The sequence below is a fragment of the Arachis stenosperma genome, chromosome 6 (assembly GCF_014773155.1).
Source record: "Arachis stenosperma cultivar V10309 chromosome 6, arast.V10309.gnm1.PFL2, whole genome shotgun sequence".
Classification (NCBI taxonomy): Eukaryota; Viridiplantae; Streptophyta; class Magnoliopsida; order Fabales; family Fabaceae; genus Arachis; species Arachis stenosperma.
The window spans coordinates 62,383,944-62,403,889 of record NC_080382.1 but is presented as its reverse complement, the minus strand read 5'-3'; the positions used below and the strand labels follow the sequence as shown (position 1 = coordinate 62,403,889).

The following is a 19,946-nucleotide window of genomic DNA, read 5'->3' as shown; positions in this document are numbered from 1 at the left end:
AAATCTCCACCATTGTTTGGAATGCCAACATCCTCTGGGGTCCCAAACTAGGTATGTAAAGTCCTTGAGCAGTTTCAAATAGTTTCTCAGGCTCCCGGGGTGTTGAATGTCAAAATAGATTACAGGATCCCAAACCTTGCTTTTGCACCCATTTTTGTCTTGATCTGCATTTTTCCAGCTGGGTGGTGAACAATCTAAATTCTCACTGAAGCGACCAAATAGCTTACGAGACCCATTCAATCGAACTTGATACCAATCCTCGCGCTTTAGACTGAAGCGTGGACTCTTATTGGATCTTGCATACCAGCTCTGAGTATGAACCATTTTCTTCTTACCCTTAAAGCCGCAGAGAGCTCTAAGCTGGCCATCTGTTTCAAGCAAACCATATTCAATTGAAAAAGTAAAGATAAAGGTTAAGAATTTTACCCACTTGAAGTTGGAATTGGGTGGTAGTGGCCTTGGAATATGTGTTTCCAGTGGTTTTGCATGCTTTGCTTCCTTTGTTTCCTCTGTGAGTTCCTCCATTTCTTTGCAAACTTCTTCATTTGCAACCGTTTCTTGATCAGAGTCTTCGATTTCTTCCTCATCACTCAAGTCATAAGTTGGAGGTTGAGAAAAGTCTACCTCAGCATCGTCTTCGTATTCACTTGGGGAAAGTTTTTCTGTCTCAAAAAGGTCACTTGCGGATGCAAGTTCATTACTAGGAGAACTTAACTCGTGATCATCATATCAAGGAAACTCGCGTCTTAGGTTGTTCCGTCCAGTTCTTCATAAGATACCTGCTTTGGGAGTTGTGCACTGTCCTCCTTAGCATCAATTGTAATTTTCTTGATGGAATTTTCCACAACTCTGGATTCCCATGGAGGTTCAGCATCTCCTAAGTCTTCAACCAATTCTTCTTCTTCTTGGATAATTTCGGCTTCCTTCAACTGTTCTAGTACAAAGTCATGCTCCTTACTGTCTACCGGAGTTTCTAGTATCTCCTTTATGCTACGTTCATCGTTAGATTGCCCATATGAAACCATGGGGGTTCCTTGAGTATCCGAACATCGGGAAGGTTATCGATTGATCGCGTGATCCAGTTGGTGAAGGGTTGTATGAAGTCTTTCAACTGTTTCTTTGAAATGCTCCCTTGATTCTTGAGTTGATGGATATGGACATGGTGCATAGGGAGGTGGTGGTTCTTGGGAGTAATTGGATTGGAATTGGTGTGGATAAGGGTTAGGGTCATATGGAGGTGAACGGCGGTGGTTGGCTTGTGAGTGTGGTGGTTCAAAGCTGTGTTGAGGAGGTGGTTCATAGGCATATGATGGGGCTTGTCCGTAATTACAAGGGGTCCACCATATCTATCATCTTGGTATGCACCCCGGAATGGCTCTTGACCATAGTAAATTGGTGTGTGTTGGTTGTCACAAAAGGGTCCACCATAACTAATGTCTTGACATGCATTATGGAATGGTCGTGGTCCATGGTATCTTGGAGGGTGTTATTGCCTAAAGGGTTGATCAGATCCTCGTGGCTCCTTTCATCTTTGATTGTTTCGACTTTGATGCATGTTCTTGTTATAGCTTCCATTCCTTTTAACAGCATTAGAACCAAACTCAAAGCAATAGGGGTGAGAACTCGTGATAGCTAATAAAAATTAAAAACAAAAATAAAGCAAATAAACAAGCAAAATAAAATATTTACAATAACCAATAATAAGGCACATGTTTGCAATTCCTCGGCAATGGCACCATTTTGACGAATGGATTTTCTATCGGTAAAGAATTCACAAATAAGTTCGCGTTGTAAGTATAATTTCTAAACCAATAGAGAATCCTTTCACGCAAAAGTTTTGGTTGTCACAAGTAACAAAACCCAATAAAATTTATAACCAAAGTATTTAAACCTCGGGTCATCTTCTCAAGGAATTGCAGGGAGGTGCGTTTTATTATTGGTTATGGAAAACAGTATTTTTGGGTTTTTGAAAGGTTTGAACAAGAAAAATAAATTGCAAAAATTAATAAATCAATAGCTAAGAAAACTCTTGGCAAGGTATGAAAATTAGAAGTCCTATCCTAGTTATCCTTATCAATTGTGATGAGAATTGCTCATTGCTCCCACTTAGTCAACCTCTAACTATGAAGGTAGGTCAAGTGGATAAATCAATATGAATCCTCAAGTCCTAGTCAATTCCCAAAGAAAGACTAGAGTTAGTGGAATTCAAGTCAATTAGCAACTTCCAATTATCAATCAACAAGAGAGTTTGATAATTCAAGAGTCTCTAATTACTCAACCAAAGCCAAAAGGGGAAAATATCTTAAATTAAATTAAAAGCATCATAAATAGAATAAGACAATCATCAATCTGAAATACCTCAAATTATATTAATTAAGAAAATCCTAACATGAATGCTTCATAAGCCAAATTGAAAAGATAAATAACAATTAAAGTAATAGAACAAATAAAAGTAGAAAATAAATTAAAGGAACATTGAACCTGTAATTTGAAAAGAAGTAACCTAAACATAATAGAAATCCTAAATTCTAATCCTAAGAGAGAGGAAAGAACCTCTCTCTCTCTCTAAAAACTACATCTAAAAACCTAAAATTATGAATTATGAGCTCCTCCCTTTGAATGAATGGATTCCCCTACTTTATAGCTTCTAATATGTGTTTTTGGACTTGGATCTGGGCCAAAAGAGGGTTCAGAAATCGATAGGAGCATTTTCTACAATTTCTGCACGTGGCGTTTGTCACGCGTACGCGTGGGTCACACGTTCGTGTCATTTGGAGTTTTTTCTTGTCACGCGTACGTGATGTGTATTTTTGGAAACGAATTCCAGACACACAAATCTAAGCGGCAAGTGTACCGGGTCGCATCAAGTAATAATAACTCACATGAGTGAGGTCGATCCCACAGGGATTGAAGGATTGAGCAATTTTAGTTTAGTGGTTGATTTAGTCAAGCAAACAATAGTTGATTTGAGTGATTTGTATCTGACAGAAGCTAAATTAAAGAGCTAAGGAAGTAAAAGTGCTTAATCATAAAGAACAAGTAAAGTAAATGACAGAAACTTAGAGTGCAAGAAATTTAAATTGCTTGAATATTAAATGGCTTAAGGAGCTGGGAGTGCAAAATTTAAACAAGGAAAAGTAAATTCCAATTAACAGAAGAATAAAAGATGACTTAAATTGAAACAGATCTCAGATAGAAAAGTAAAATTGGTTGAAGAAGCATATAGTAGAAGAATTAAACAGAAAATGCAGATCTCAGGGGTCAAGAGACTAGAAAACAAGTCTAGATCTCACTGCCTTCCTTGATCCAATCAGAGAATAACTACAGAAGAATTAAAGATAAAATTTAGTGAGAAAAGTAGATCAAAACACAAATCCTTGAATTATGTAGTTAGATGAACAAAGAGATCTCAAGGTGAGATTGAAACAGAATTTCTTCAATTCTTAACACCCAAGACTCAAGCAAAGTGTGCAAAAAATAAAAGAAGTCAACCCAAAGGAAGAGAACTCAATTCTCCTTCCCAATTCAAAGCTAAAGTTCAAAGAAAATGAAAATTCAAAACAAAAGTAAACTCCCAAATGAAAAAGTCTAAAAATGATCAAAAGGAAAAGTAAAAAAAAAAAAGGTCCTCTCTAAATCTAACTAACATCTATTTATACACTTCCTATTTTGGATTTCAGAATTTGGGGTGGGCTTTTTAATTTGGTGAAGAAATGAATTAATTTGGAATTTTAGTTGAATTTCCTAGCCCATGGGTGTTGCTCCTAAGGCTAGGCTCGGTTCCTTGCAAGAGCGGAGCCTTGGTGCTCTTTTCTTTGCGAATGTTGCGCACATGCTAGGCTTTGACAATGGGAGTAGCGCTCAGCTCTTGGCAAGAGCTGAGCTTCCACCTTGTCCTTAATGAAGTTCCAAGTTCGAATCCTTGGTGAGGCAAATTGGTGCCAAATTTCCTTGGCCCAATTCCCTTGCAAGGTGGTGTAAGTAGCCCTTAGTTAAAATCTTTTCACACAGCGCTACTTGTTGTTTGAGTGAGGCTCCCACTACGATTCCCAGTGAATGCATTTTGTGGAGTCAATTTTCTTTATGCATAGCAATATAACGTAGCGCTCAAGTGCAAGGTTCAAGTCTTGGAGGTTGCATTTTGGCCAATTTCTTTTGTGAAGCAATGCAAGTAGCGCTTCCTTCTATTCTCTTGGTGCAAGGTTCGAAACATGGTGGCTTTGAAGTTTTGCCTTGTTTCCTTGTTAAATTGTGGCGCTCGGTTCACAAGGAGAGCATAGATTTCCCTTTGCTTGGCCTTGATCCCTTGAAGTAGTGCTCTTTGTGAGAGCTCTAGGCTCTTGGTGAGAGCTTTAGGCTCTTGCCCCTTGTTTTGTGCCACGCTTTTCCTTTTCCTTAGGCCACGCTTTACTTATTTCTTCATTTTTTTCACCTACAAGTAATCAAAACCACCTATCAAAGTATCACAAATTCCACAAGGTTTAAAATTCATATAAAAACCAATTAGTTTCTACATAAACCTCATGATTTTGTGTAAATGAGTGGGTGGTTGATTGATTCAACAAACTATGCAATTTCACTCCAAATTACTTACTTACAATGCAAGAAAGTGCATAAAACCTAATGAAACAAGTGAAAAATGCTTGCAAAGCTAGCATATGATGACTTGTCATCACAACACCAAACTTAAACCTTGCTTGTCCCGAAGTAAGAATCAAATAGAAGAGAAAATGGAATGAAACAGAGAAGTATGCATATCCTTATTTAGCAAATAGTTAAACTTGGTTCATAGGGTTTTATGCAGACAATGATAGTTCATTTATTAAGTGCTGTTACATAAGATATGTTTCCTCAAAAGTTCACTAAGATTGCTGCTATAATGCTTCACTTTTGCTTGTTCCCTTGCTCATTTTTCTTTTCTTATTTTGCTTAAAGTGTTTATTATTCATTGAAGGCTTGGTGGCAAATGTTGCAGTAGCCTTTGGCTTAGTTTTGCTCAACATTCCTTCACCACAGACACATGGCTCACCTTTTCTTCCTAGGATCATTGATGCACAACATCTCTTTGGATTACTAAATGTTTTGTAACTAGGTTGCTCTTGATGGTGGACTTTCAGTTGGCAATCCCAGACCAGTTGATCTAAGTGGCCAAGTTTTGAAATACTCCTCAGAACTTACTTGTCCAAGCATATCCTAGTACAAAAACACCACAGGCATGTGTCCTAGGGTCCAAGCTATTGGTGTCTATCCTTATTGTTTATTTTTTTGCCCATTCTCAGCTTTTCTCTTTCTTTTTCTTTTTGTTTTGATTCATTCTCAAGGGAATTTCATTGATAAAAAACTTTATAGCAGCAAACTAATTCACACTTCGAAGAATCATGTTATTATGCAGCTTTTTGTTATATGAGCTATTCATTAAGTCAAACAAGTACCACCATTGACTTTCATTCTAACTTTTGCAACATTGGATATTCACTTTCTAATTCAAACATTTTTCCTTTTATTCAAGCAGGAGGGAAACAAAATAAGATTCAAGATAATGAAGGATGACAATTATTATGCAGGTTACTCATTCTTGGTAGCATTTTCACTTACAACTAAATGAACACTTTAGGAAGTCATATATGAATTCCCAATTTAAAGTACTTCTCAACAACAAGGATTAAGTGCAGACACAACCTTTTGGGTTGTAGCTTTTCATTCTTCCTCCTGTTGTGTCCCTTTTGAGTCATAATGCATACTATCTCCAAATATTGGCTCCTTTCCTGCATAATCCTCAAAAGTTGCTTGCTTATCAAGCCTTTTTAGCAATTGGTTAGTATGCATGAATTGAGTATGGCTTTTGAATTTATTTTGGTGGTGAACACCAAACTTAATTCCTTGCTATTATTTCTTATGTATCCAATTAACCATATGTGAATTCTTTTGTCGTTGCTAAAGGTTATAAATCTAAAAACTAGAAAACAGACAATGGTTAAATAGTTTATCTGATTGCTTGGAGCTAGCAACCCTTTATGCAGAAGGTGAGAATGTGTCTTTAAATGAGATTTTGGTGGAACACCAAACTTAGCATCCTTCACTCTCCCTTAAATTGTTTGGGTGTGCAACACCAAACTTATCTCCTTGCAATACAGATAAAGCTAATTAACCTTTTTATTGAAATAGTTGGAAAAGAAAACTACCTCAGGTTGGGTTGCCTCCCAACAAGCGCTTCTTTATTGTCACTAGCTTGACATCTTGTTCTTTGATCATGGAGGCTGAAAAACATAGTGTCTCAGTTTTTCTCCTCTTACTGTGAACTTCCTTCCGGTCTCCTCTTTGATGATCTCTAGGTGTTCAAGTGAAAGGACCCGGTTCACAGTGTAGTATTCAGACACTTGTGGAAACACCTTCATTGGTTGGGTGTTTAACACCACTTTATCCCCTGGTGAAAAGCCTTCAGTAGGGATCTTCTTGTTTCTCCACCTTCTTGGCCTCTTCTTCTTTTCTTTCTCAGAAGATAATCCATGCCTTGGTGGTTCTTTATCTGGGGTGTTGAGGTTCTCATCTGGGGGTTTTGGATCTAAGTCCTTCTTGATTTTTTTGGTATGCTGCACCATCTCTACTCCTTTCAAACATGGTTTTAGGAGTCCTGGAGTTAACTCATTGACTGCCTCCTTCAAGCTTTGATCTCTGGCCTTATCTTTCATACAATCTTCTTCTTGAGTGGGCTCATGCAGGGTTTTAAAAACATGGAATGCTAGATGCTTATCATGCACTCTCAGCAACAATTCTCCTTTTTCAACATCTATCAATGCTCTGCCCGTAGCTAGAAAAGGCCTCCCCAGGATGATGGGAGTGTTAGGGTCCTCTTCTATATCTGAGATAACAAAGTCAGCAGGGAGAAAGAATTTTCCCACTTTTACCAACACATTCTCCTCAACTCCCAGTGCTTGCTTAGTGGATTTGTCAGCAATTTGGAGAACTATTCGTGTGGACTTCAGCTCAGAAATTTGAAGTTTTCTCATTAGAGACAAAGGCATCAAGTTTGTACTTGCACCGAGGTCACATAATGACTTCTCAATTGTTATGTTTCCTATGGTGCAAGGTATATAAAAACTCCCAGGATCATCTTTCTTCTCTGGCAACTCTCTTTGGAGAATAGCACTACATTCCTTTGTCATCTCAACAATTTATCCTTCTTTTAGGGACTTTTTCTTTGTCAACACTTCCTTCATAAATTTGGCATACAATGGCATCTGTTCAAGTGCTTCTAAGAAAGGAATATTGATGCTGAGTGTCTTGAATATGTCCAGGAATTTTGAGTATTGTTTATCCTCATTTTTTTTTTGAACCTATGAGGGTATGGAAGTTTGGGGACATATGGCTTCACCCCTTCCTTCTTCTCTTGTAGCTGTGGTTCAAGGATGTTCTTGTCTTCCTTTGAGATTTGTGCCTTCTTGGTTTTCTGATCCTCTTCACTTCTCCCCTCTGTCTCTTCTTGTGGAACTTCTCTGTTGTGTTCTTCCTGATTAATAGCTTCCTTCTTCATAGTCTTCTTACTTCCCACTGTGATTACCTTGCATTCCTCCCACTTTGTAGCTTTTCCTTTGTCCCTTGAGTGTTCTTCAGTGACATTGGGGAAGGTATTTGCTCTCTTCTCACCCATTTATGAAATTTGCTTAGCCATTTGCCCCATGTGTCTCTCAAGATTTCTGATTGAGGTCTCTTGGTTTTTGAATGCGAGGGCCTAATCTTTCCTTGCATCTTCCTAATCTTGTCTTGCCATCTCTTGATTTTTCATGAATTTCTCCATCATTATCTCTAGACTTGAGATTCTTTGAGAGTCTGGATTTGGTTGTGGTTGTGTGAAATGAGATGGTTGTTGCTGAAAGTTATTTGAATTAATTGTGGGGGTACTTTGAGGGTGGAATGTGGATGTGGAAAAGTTATTCTGGTGGTTTTGTGAGTTGTTATGGGGTTGGTGGTATGTGTTTTGTGGGTTTTTGAATTGGTTAGTATTATTGGATGAATGGCTTTGGTTGTTTGTGTTGCTAAGGCTGCTATAGTTGAAGTCCTTTTGTCCTTGATTCTGGTGCTCACCCCACCTTGAATTAGAATGAGTCTTCCAGGGTGTCTTGTGTGCATCACCATGAAGATTGTGTTAAAATAAACTTGAAGTGTTATTCATGCATTGCACCTGCTCAGGGCTTTGTTGCTCATAATTGAATGTTCCAAAACTTTCTTCAGATTGATTCCACCCAAGTGAGGTTTGAGATTGGCGTTGTGTGTTTACTGCAGCACCTTGCAGTCCATCAATTTTCTTGGCCATCATTTTTATTTGTTGCTGAAGTCGTTGATGCATCTGTTCGTTGTGTAACAAGAGAACATCAACACCTTCAAGCTCCAGTACACCCCTTCTCTGGGCTGGTTGGTGTTGTCTTTGATGAGCAAAGAAGTTTTGATTGTTTGCCACCATCTCTATGAGGTTTTGGGCTTCCTCTGCTATTTTCATTAGCTGCAATGAGCCTCCTGCTGAATGATCTAATGCTTCCTGAGCTTTCTGGGTCAACCCTTCATAGAGGTTTTGGAGTCTATCCCACTCACTAAACATTTCTGGGGGACATTTCCTGATTAAGGCCTTGTATCTCTCCCAAGCATCATACAGCGACTCTCCATCTATTTGAATGAATGTTTGCACCTCTGTTTTCAGCTTGATGACCCTCTGAGGTGGGTAGAACTTGGCTAGAAATTTGCTCACCAATTCATTCCAATTGTTGATGTTCTCTTTAGGAAAGGTTTCCAGCCATTGAGTAGCATTGCCCCTCTAAGAGAATGGGAGCAGAAGTAATTTGTAAATGTCAGGATAAACCCCATTTGTCTTGACTGTTTCACAAATCCTTAAGAAAACAGACAAATGTTGGTTGGGGTCTTCAAGAGGGCCACCTCCATAAGTACAATTGTTCTGCACCAAGGTGATTAGTTGAAGCTTCAACTCAAAGTCATTTGCCTGAACATTTGGGGTGAGGATGCTGCTTCTATAATCTTTGGGATTGGGAATAGTGTAAGAGGCCAACACCCTTCTTGCAGGTTAAGCATTGTTGCTCACTCCCTCTTCATGCACCTTAGCCTCCATGACTTGTAAAAATCACAAACAAACCAAACGAAACATGGACATTTTAATGCTAGAATGTGGTTAGTGGGTTAGGTGACACATTGTGTCAAACAGTTAATGTGATTAGTAAAAATAACGAAAAACAAAGAAAAAGTGCTTAATCTAGACCACCACCTTACTTAATCATTGTCAATCAAATTCAATCCTGGCAACGGTGCCAAAAACTTGATGTGTAATTTTGGAAATGAATTCCAAACACTCAAATCTAACCGGCAAGTGTACCGGGTCGCATCATGTAATAATAACTCACATGAGTGAGGTCGATCCCACAGGGATTGAAGGATTGAGCAATTTTAGTTTAGTGGTTGATTTAGTCAAGCAAATAAGAGTTGATTTGAGTGATTTGTATCTGACAGAAGCTAAATTGCATGGAATGTAAAGGGAGAGGGAATAATTGCAGAAAATTAAAGAGCTAAGGAAGTAAAAATGCTGAATCTTAAAGAACAAATAAATTAAATGACAGAAACTTAGAGTGCAAGAAATGTAAATTGCTTGAATATTAAAGGCCACAGTGAGCTGGGAGTGTAGAATTTAAACAAGGAAAAGTAACTTGCAATTAACTGAAGAATAAAAGATGACTTGAATTGAAACAGATCTCAGACAAAAAAGTAAAATTGCTTGAAGAAGCATATAGTAGATGAATTAAACAGAAAATGCAGATCTCAGGGGTCAAGAGACTAGAAAACAATTCTAGATCTCACTGCCTTCCCTGATCCAATCAGAGAACAACTGTAGAAGAATTAAAGATGAATTTCAGTAGAGAAAAGTAGATCAAAACACAAATCCTTGAATTATGTAGTAAAATGAACAAAGAGATCTCAAGGTGAGATTGAAATAGAATTTCTTCAACACTCAACACCCAAGACTCAAGAAAAGTGTGCAGAAAAGAAAAGAAGTCAACCCAGAGGAAGAGAACTCAATTCTCCTTCCCAATTCAAAGCTAAAGTTCAAAGAAAATGAAAATTCAAAACAAAAGTAAACTCCCAAATGAAAAAGTTTAAAAATGATCAAAAGGAAAAGTAAAAAAAAAGGTCCTCTCTAAATCTAACTAACATCTATTTATACACTTCCTAATTTGGATTTTAGAATTGGGGTGGGCTTTTTAATTTGGTGAAGAAATGAATTAATTTGGCAATTTAGTTGAATTTCCTAGCCCATGGGTGTTGCTCCCAAGGCTAGGCTCGGTTCCTTGCAAGGGCGGAGCTTTGGTGCTCTTTTCTTTACCAATATTGCGCACATGCTGGGCTTTGACAACGGGGGTAGCGCTCAGCTCTTGGCAAGAGCTGAGCTTCCTCCTTGTCCTTAATGAAGTTCCAAGTTCGAATCCTTGGTGAGGCAAATTGGTGCCAAATTTCCTTGGCCCAATTCCCTTGCAAGGTGGTGTAAGTAGCGCTTAGTTAAAATCTCTTCACACAGCGCTACTTGTTGTTTGAGTGAGGCTCCCACTTCGATTCCTAGTGAATGCATTTTGTGGAGCCAATTTTCTTTATGCTTAGCAATATAACGTAGTGCTCAGTTTAATAAAGGAATTGAGCGCCCTTGTTCTCATTGGAGTAGCGCCTTCTTGTTATCCCTAAGGTGCAAGGTTCAAGTCTTGGAGGTTGCATTTTGGCCAATTTCTTTTGTGAAGCAATGCAAGTAGCGCTTCCTTCCATTCTCTTGGTGCAAGGTTCGAAACTTGGTGGCTTCATTCCTTGGAATTGTGCCTTGAATTTATTTTGGAGAAGCCCCGATAAAGCTCTTGGCAAGAGTGCAGTTTTGAAGTTTTGCCTTGTTTCCTTGTTAAATTGTGGCGCTCGGTTCACAAGGAGAGTGTAGCTTTCCCTTTGCTTGGCCTTGATCCCTTGAAGTAGCACTCTTTGTGAGAGCTCTATGCTCTTGGTGAGAGCTTTAGGCTCTTGCCCCTTGTGTTGTGCCACGCTTTTCCCTTTTCCTTAGGCCACGCTTTACTTATTTCTTCGTTTTCTTCACCTACAAGTAATCAAAACCACCTATCAAAGTATCACAAATTTCACAAGGTTTAAAATTCATATAAAAACCAATTAATTTCAGCTTAAACCTCAAGATTTTGTGTAAATGAGAGGGTGGTTGATAGATTCAACAAACTATGTAATTTCACTCCAAGTTACTTACTTACAATGCAAGAAAGTGCATAAAACCTAATGAAACAAGTGAAAAATTCTTGCAAAGCTAGCATATAATGACTTGTCATCAGTACGCATCAGTCACACATCCACGTCAATTGCGTTCTGCTCAAGGCATGCGTCCGCATCGTCCACTCGTGCGCGTCGTTTGCGTTTTGCGTTAAGCACGCGTCCGTGTCATTCATGCGTTTGCATCACTGCTTTTTCTTCAAAACTCCATTTTTGTGCTTTCCTTCCATTTTTGTATGTTTCCTTTTTGTCCTCTAAGTCATTCCTGTCCTATGAAACCTGAAAATACTTAACACACAAATCACGGCATCGAATGGTAATAAAGGATAATTAAATTTAATATTTTTAATGCATAGGAAACATGTTTTCTCGTATATCATAAAATAAGGAAGGAATAGTAAAACCATGCAATTTACATGAATAAGTGGGTGAATATTTGATAAAAACACTCAATTTAAGCACAAGATGAATCATAAAATAGGGGTTTATCATTAGCCAAATATGACCTGCCTGCATTCGGAAGAGCTTTTCTGGAGATACAGAAGTCCAAATGGAGCGCTCTCAACTGATATGGAAAGCTGACTTCCAGAGCTATCCAGGAATATATCATAGTTCATGATTGACCCAAAAATTCACTATATCACTATAATGAACTCGTCCTTGGCACTTATACCAAATTTTTGTCAAGTAATAACTCACAATGAGTAAGGTCGAATCCCACAGAGATTGATTGATTGAATAATTTTAGTTACTGGGTGATTTAGTAAAGCTAATCAAGAGTAATTGTTGTATGCAAAATTCTAAATGGCAGAATTGTAAATGACTTAAAGATAGAGGAAAGCATTAAAGTACAGAAATATAAAGAACATGAAAGTAAATTACAGAAACATAAATGACTGAATTGAAAATGGGGAATGGGTTGATAACCGAAATTAAAGAAACCTATAAAGAATAGGGAAGATAAGGATAGGGAGGATTCATTGGAGTTGGGAGATGTTGCTCTCTTTGGATCAAATTCAGATTATCTCATCTTCAATCATGCAACTCATTAACCTCTTGGCAATCATGATTGATTGAACCCCAATTCCTTGATGATTCAATCTCTCAAATCTTTATCAATAGCCAATTCCTTGGTCTGATTGCTCATGAAGAAAGATAAGCTTGGTCCTTGATTTTATCACACATCCTCATAGATCCAAATATTTAGGTAGATTTCTGGTGCACGAAATTGTGATCACTACAACTTCGCACAACTAACCAGCAAGTGCACTGGGTCGTCCAAGTAATAAACCTTACGCGAGTAAGGGTCGATCCCACGGAGATTGTTGGTATGAAGCAAGCTATGGTCACCTTGTAAATCTTAGTCAGGCAGACTCAAATGGGTATAGTGATATACGAATAAAGCATAAAGATAAAGATAGAGGTACTTATGTAATTCATTGGTAGGAACTTCAGATAAGCGTATGAAGATGCCTTCCCTTCCGTCTCTCTGCTTTCCTACTGTCTTCATCCAATCCTTCTTACTCCTTTCCATGGCAAGCTTATGCAAGGGTTTCACCGTTGTCAGTGGCTACCTCCCATCCTCTCAGTGAAAATGTTCCTATGCTCTGTCACAGCATATGGCTAATCAGCTGTCGGTTCTCGGTCAGGCCGGAATAGAATCCATTGATTCTTTTGCGTCTGTCACTAACGCCCCGCCTGCTAGGAGTTTGAAGCACGTCACAGTCATTCAATCATTGAATCCTACTCAGAATACCACAGACAAGGTTAGACCTTCCGGATTCTCTTGAATGCCGCCATCAGTTCTCGCCTATACCACGAAGACTCTGATCTCACGGAATGGCTGGCTCGTTTGTCAGGCGAGCACTCGGTTGTCAGGCGATCAACCATGCATCGTGTATCAGGAATCCAAGAGATAAACACTAGAGCCTTGATTGCTTGTAGAACAAAAGTGGTTGTCAGTCACCTTGTTCATGAGTGAGAATGATGATGAGTGTCACGGATCATCACATTCATCAAGTTGAAGAACAAGTGATATCTTGGACAAAGAACAAGCGGAATTGAATAGAAGAACAATAGTAATTGCATTAATACTCAAGGTACAGCAGAGCTCCACACCTTAATCTATGGTGTGTAGAAACTCCACCGTTGAAAATACATAACAACAAGGTCTAGGCATGGCCGTGAGGCCAGCCTCCCAAAGTGATCAAAAGATCTCAAGAAAAAGGTTCCAAAGATCAGATGATGAAAATACAATAGTAAAAGGTCCTACTTATAGAAAACTAGTAGCCTAAGGTGTACAAAGATGAGTAAATGACATAAAAATCCACTTCCGGGCCCACTTGGTGTGTGCTTGGGCTGAGCAATGAAGCATTTTCGTGTAGAGACTCTTCTTGGAGTTAAACGCCAGCTTTTATGCCAGTTTGGGCGTTTAACTCCCATTTTGGTGCCAGTTCCGGCGTTTAACGCTGGGAATTCTGAGGGTGACTTTGAACGCCGGTTTGGGCCATCAAATCTTGGGCAAAGTATGGACTATCATATATTGCTGGAAAGCCCAGGATGTCTACTTTCCAACGCCGTTGAGAGCGCGCCAATTGGGCTTCTGTAGCTCCAGAAAATCCACTTCGAGTGCAGGGAGGTCAGAATCCAACAGCATCTGCAGTCCTTTTCAGTCTCTGGATCAGATTTTTGCTCAGGTCCCTCAATTTCAGCCAGAAAATACCTGAAATCACAGAAAAACACACAAACTCATAGTAAAGTCCAGAAAAGTGAATTTTAACTAAAAACTAATAAAAATATACTAAAAACTAACTAGATCATACTAAAAACATACTAAAAATAATGCCAAAAAGGGTACAAATTATCCGCTCATCACAACACCAAACTTAAATTGTTGCTTGTCCCCAAGCAACTGAAAATCAAATAAGATAAAAAGAAGAGAATATACTATAGACTCCAAATTATCAATGAAACTTAGCTCCAAATTAGATGAGCGGGACTAGTAGCTTTTTGCCTCCGAACAGTTTTGGCATCTCACTTTATCCTTTGAAATTCAGAATGATTGGCTTCTTTAGGAACTCAGAATCCAGATAGTGTTATTGATTCACCTAGTTAAGTATGATGATTCTTGAACACAGCTACTTTATGAGTCTTGGCCGTGGCCCAAAGCACTCTGTCTTCCAGTATTACCACCGGATACATACATGCCACAGACACATAATTGGGTGAACCTTTTCAGATTGTGACTCAGCTTTGCTAGAGTCCCCAATTAGAGGTGTCCAGGGTTCTTAAGCACACTCTTTTTGCCTTGGATCACAACTTTATTTCTTTCTTTTTCTTTCTTTTTCTCTTTCTTTCTCTCTTCTTTTTTTTTTCGTTTTTCTCCTTCTCTCTTTTTTTTTGTATTCACTGCTTTTTCTTGCTTCAAGAATCATTTTTATGATTTTTCAGATCCTCAGTAACATGTCTCCTTTTTCATCATTCTTTCAAGAGCCAACAATTTTAACATTCATGAACAACAAATTCAAAAGACATATGCACTGTTCAAGCATACATTCAGAAAACAAAAAGTATTGTCACCACATCAAACTAATTAAGCTAGTTTTAAAGATGAATTCGAAATCCTGTACTTCTTGTTCTTTTGTAATATAAACAGTTTTCATTTAAGAAAGGTGATGGATTTCATAGGACATTCATAACTTCAAGGCATAGACACTAAGACACTAATGATCATAAGACACAAACATGGATAAACATAAAGCATAATTTTCGAAAAACAGAAAAATAAAGAACAAGGAGATTAAAGAACGGGTCCACCTTAGTGATGGCGGCTTGTTCTTCCTCTTGAAGGTCTTATGGAGTTCTTGAGCTCCTCAATGTCTCTTCCTTGTCTTTGTTGCTCCTCTCTCATGATTCTTTGATCTTCTCTAATGATGATGGAGTGTTCTTGATGCTCCACCCTTCGTTGTCCCATGTTGGAACTCAACTCTCCTAGGGAGGTGTTAATTTGCTCCCAATAGTCTTGTGGAGGAAAGTGCATCCCTTGAGGCATCTCAGGGATCTCATGATGAGAGGAGTCTCTTGTTTGCTCCATCCTTTTCTTAGTAATGGGCTTGAGGTCATGCCTTCTCAGTTGAACCGGCTTCCCTCCTGAATCTCTCTTTCATTGAACGCCCTCTTCACAAATGTCTATGAGGACTTGGTCCAACCTTTGATCAAAGTTGACCCTTCTTCATGGCCACAACTTCATAGAAGTGGTCTTGATGCACCCTTGAGATGAATCTCTCCATCTCCCATGACTCGGAGGTGGAAGCTTTTGCCTTCCCTTTCCTCTTTCTAGAGGTTTCTCCGGCCTTGGATGCCATAAATGGTTATGGAAAAACAAAAAGCAATGCTTTTACCACACCAAACTTAAAAGGTTTGCTCGTCCTCGAGCAAAAGGAGAAAGAAGAGAGTAGAAGAAGAAGAAATGAGGAAGAAGGGAATGGCTTTGTGTCCGGCCATGTATGGGTGGGTTTGGGAGGGAAAGTGGTTTGAATTTGAATGGTGAGGTAGGTGGGGTTTTATGAAGGATGGATGTGAGTGGTGAAGAGAAAGATGGGATTTAAGAGGTGAAGGTTTTTTTAGGGAAGAGGTATTGAGGTGATTGGTGAATGGGTGAAGAAGAAAGAGGGTGGTGGGGTTGGTGGGGATCCTGTGGGGTCCACAGATCCTGAGGTGTCAAGGAAAAGTCATCCCTGCACCAAGTGGCAAGAAAATTTGCGTTTTGAGCCAATTCTGGCGTTAAACGCCGGGCTGGTGCCCATTTCTGGCATTTAACGCCAGGTTCTTACCCTTTCCTGGCGTTTAACGCCAGTCTGGTGCCCCTTTCTGGCGTTAAACGCCTAGAATGGTGCCAGACTGGGCGTTAAACGCCCAACTGCTAGCCTCACTGGCGTTTAAATGCCAGTGGGTTCTTCCTCCAGGGTGTGCTATTTTTCTTCCTGTTTTTCATTCTGTTTTTGCTTTTTCAATTGATTTTGTGACTTCTCATGATCATCCACCTACAAAATAAAATAAAATAACCAAAGAAAATAGATAAAATATAACATTGGGTTGCCTCCCAACAAGCACTTCTTTAATGTCAGTAGCTTGACAGAGGGCTCTCATGGAGCCTCACAGATACTCAGAGCAATGTTGGAACCTCCCAACACCAAACGTAGAGTTTGAATGTGGGGGTTCAACACCAAACTTAGAGTTTGGTTGTGGCCTCCCAACACCAAACTTAGAGTTTGACTGTGGGGGCTCTGTTTGTCTCTGATTTGAGAGAAGCTTTTCATGTTTCCTCTCCATGGTGACAGAGGGATATCCTTGAGCCTTAAACACATTGGATTTTTCATTCACTTGAATGATCAGTTCACCTCCATCAACATCAATCACAGCCTTTGCTGTGGCTAGGAAGGGTCTGCCAAGGATGATAGATTCATCCTTGCACTTCCCAGTCTCTAGGACTATAAAATCAGCAGGGATGTAATGGTCTTCAATCTTCACCAGAACATCCTCTACAAGTCCATAAGCTTGTTTCTTTGAATTGTCTGCCATCTCTAGTGAGATTCTTGCAGCTTGTACCTCAAAGATCCCTAGCTTCTCCATTACAGAGAGAGGCATGAGGTTTACACTTGACCCTAAGTCACACAGAGCCTTCTTGAAGGTCATGGTGCCTATGGTACAAGGTATTGAAAACTTCCCAGGATCTTGTCTCTTTTGAGGTAATTTCTGCCTAGACAAGTCATCCAGTTCTTTGGTGAGCAAAGGGGGTTCATCCTCCCAAGTCTCATTTCCAAATAACTTGTCATTTAGCTTCATGATTGCTCCAAGGTATTTAGCAACTTGCTCTTCAGTGACATACTCATCCTCTTCAGAGGAAGAATACTCATCAGAGCTCATGAATGGCAGAAGTAAATCCAATGGAATCTCTATGGTCTCATTTTGAGCCTCAGATTCCCATGGTTCCTCATTGGGGAACTCAGAGGAGGTCAGTGCACGCCCATTGAGGCCTTCCTCAGTGGCGTTCACTTCCTCTCCTTCCTCTCCAAATTCGGCCATGTTGATGGCCTTGCACTCTCCTTTTGGATTTTCTTCTGTATTGCATGGAAGAGTACTAGGAGGGAGTTCAGTAATTTTCTTGCTCAGCTGTCCCACTTGTGCCTCCAAATTCCTAATGGAGGACCTTGTTTCAGTCATGAAACTTTGAGTGATTTTGATTAGATCAGAGACCATGGTTGCTAAGTCAGAGGGGTTCTGTTTAGCATTCTCTGTCTGTTGCTGAGAAGATGATGGAAAAGGTTTGCCATTGCTAAACCTATTTCTTCCACCATTATTGTTGAAACCTTGTTGAGGTCTCTCTTGATTCTTCCATGAGAAATTTGGTTGATTTCTCCATGAAGAATTATAGGTGTTTCCATAGGGTTCTCCTAGGTAATTCACCTCTTCCATTGAAGGGTTCTCAGGATCATAAGCTTCTTCTTCAGATGAAGCATCCTTAGTACTGCTTGGTGCATTTTGCATTCCAGACAGACTTTGAGAACTCAAATTGACTTGCTGAGTCAATATTTTATTCTGAGCCAATATGGCATTCAGAGTATCAATCTCAAGAACTCCTTTCTTCTGACTTGTCCCATTGTTCACAGGATTCCTTCAGAAGTGTACATGAATTGGTTATTTGCAACCATTTCAATGAGCTCTTGAGCTTCTGTAGGCGTCTTCTTCAAATGAAGAGATCCTCCAGCAGAGCTATCCAAAGACATCTTGGACAGTTCAGATAGACCATCATAGAAAATACCTATGATGCTCCATTCAGAAAGCATGTCAGAAGGACATTTTCTGATCAATTGTTTGTATCTTTCCCAAGCTTCATAGAGGGATTCTCCATCCTTCTGTCTGAAGGTTTGGACTTCCACTCTAAGCTTACTCAATTTTTGAGGTGGAAAGAACTTTGCCAAGAAGGCATTGACTAGCTTTTCCCATGACTCCAGGCTTTCTTTAGGTTGTGAGTCCAACCATGTCCTAGCTCTGTCTCTTACAGCAAAAGGGAATAGCATAAGTCTGTAGACCTCAGGGTCAACCCCATTAGTCTTGACAGTGTCACAGATTTGCAAGAATTCAGCTAAGAACTGATGAGGATCTTCCAATGGAAGTCCATGGAACTTGCAATTCTGTTGCATTAGAGAAACTAATTGAGGCTTAAGCTCAAAGTTGTTTGCTCTAATGGCAGGGATAGAGATGCTTCTCCCATAGAAGTCGGGAGTAGGTGCAGTAAAGTCACCCAGCACCTTCCTTGCATTGTTGGCATTGTTGTTGTTTTCGGCTGCCATGTGTTCTTCTTCCTTGAAGAATTCGGTCAGGTTCTCTAAAGAGAGTTGTGCTTTGGCTTCTCTTAGCTTTCTCTTCAAGGTCCTTTCAGGTTCAGGGTCAGCCTCAACAAGAATGCTTTTGTCTTTGCTCCTGCTCATAAGAAAGAGAAAAGAACAAGAATATGTGGAATCCTTTATGTCACAGTATAGAGATTCCTTGAAGTGTCAAAGGAAAAGAAAAGTAGAAGACAGAAGTAGAAAATTCGAACTTATCAAAGAAGATGGAGTTCGAATTTTGCATTAAGGGATAGTGTTAGTCCATAAATAGAAGGATGTGAGAAGAAGGGAAGTGATTTTCAAAAATTAAGTAAAGATTTTTGAAAACATTTTTGAAAAACACTAGTTGATTTTCGAAAATGAAAGTGGAAAAGAAATCAAGTGATTTTTTTGAAAAAGATTTTGAAATTATAAATCAAAGAGATTTGATTGAAAACTATTTTGAAAAAGATGTAGTTAAGAAGATATGATTGGTTTTAAAAAAATGTGATTGAGAATATATGATTTGAAAAACATTTTAAAAAGATTTGATTTTGAAAATTAAAAACTTGGCTAACAAGAAAAGATATGATTCAAACATTAAACCTTTCACAACAGAAAAGGCAACATACTTGAGATGTTGAATCAAATCATTAATTGATAGTAAGTGTTCATACCCTGACCGAGCTCCTCCAACTCGGCAAAATCCATGAAAGGTCCGACCTCGTCCCAAGGCCCACGCCTGAGGTCGGACCTCGGACAATAAAGCTAAGAAGGCCCATCAAAAGGAACGCAGCCCAAAACCTAAAGGCCGAAAAGGCCTAGGAAAGGCGGTTCCACAAAGATAGAGGTAAAACTCCCAAAAGATAAGATAAGATAAGAATATCTTATCCAGGGAAGATCACGACCAACTACTATAAATACACTGGAGCACCTAGGTATGGCATTCATTCCACATTCTACACATATCTGCTTGGACCCATGCTAACTTAAGCATCGGAGTGTCATTGCAGGTACAACCACCAACCGCCAACACATCAAGCTCGGGTCCCTGACCCCCACCTCGGGCATCTCCAGACGACCGAGCTACACGTTTCAGGTAACCCCCGGAACATTGGCGCCGTTGCCGGGGACCTGGAAGTCATCCCTTTACCATGGCGGACGACCCTCTCAACAATGACCACGCTGCATCAGAACAAGAGGAGGAAGTTGACACCGGAGAACGACCGGACAGCCCTCTGTCACCACGCACTCCAGGAGGAAACAAACAGA

The 19,946-nt window shown here is 39.5% G+C and overlaps 1 non-coding gene across 1 annotated transcript; it reads left to right on the top strand.

The window, feature by feature from the left end:
• The first annotated feature begins 18,146 nt into the window (after positions 1–18,146).
• Positions 18,147–18,254, top strand: LOC130937337 (small nucleolar RNA R71). Its single transcript, XR_009068558.1, has one exon. It is a non-coding gene; the product is annotated as a small nucleolar RNA R71 (small nucleolar RNA).
• The last annotated feature ends 1,692 nt before the right edge of the window (positions 18,255–19,946 follow it).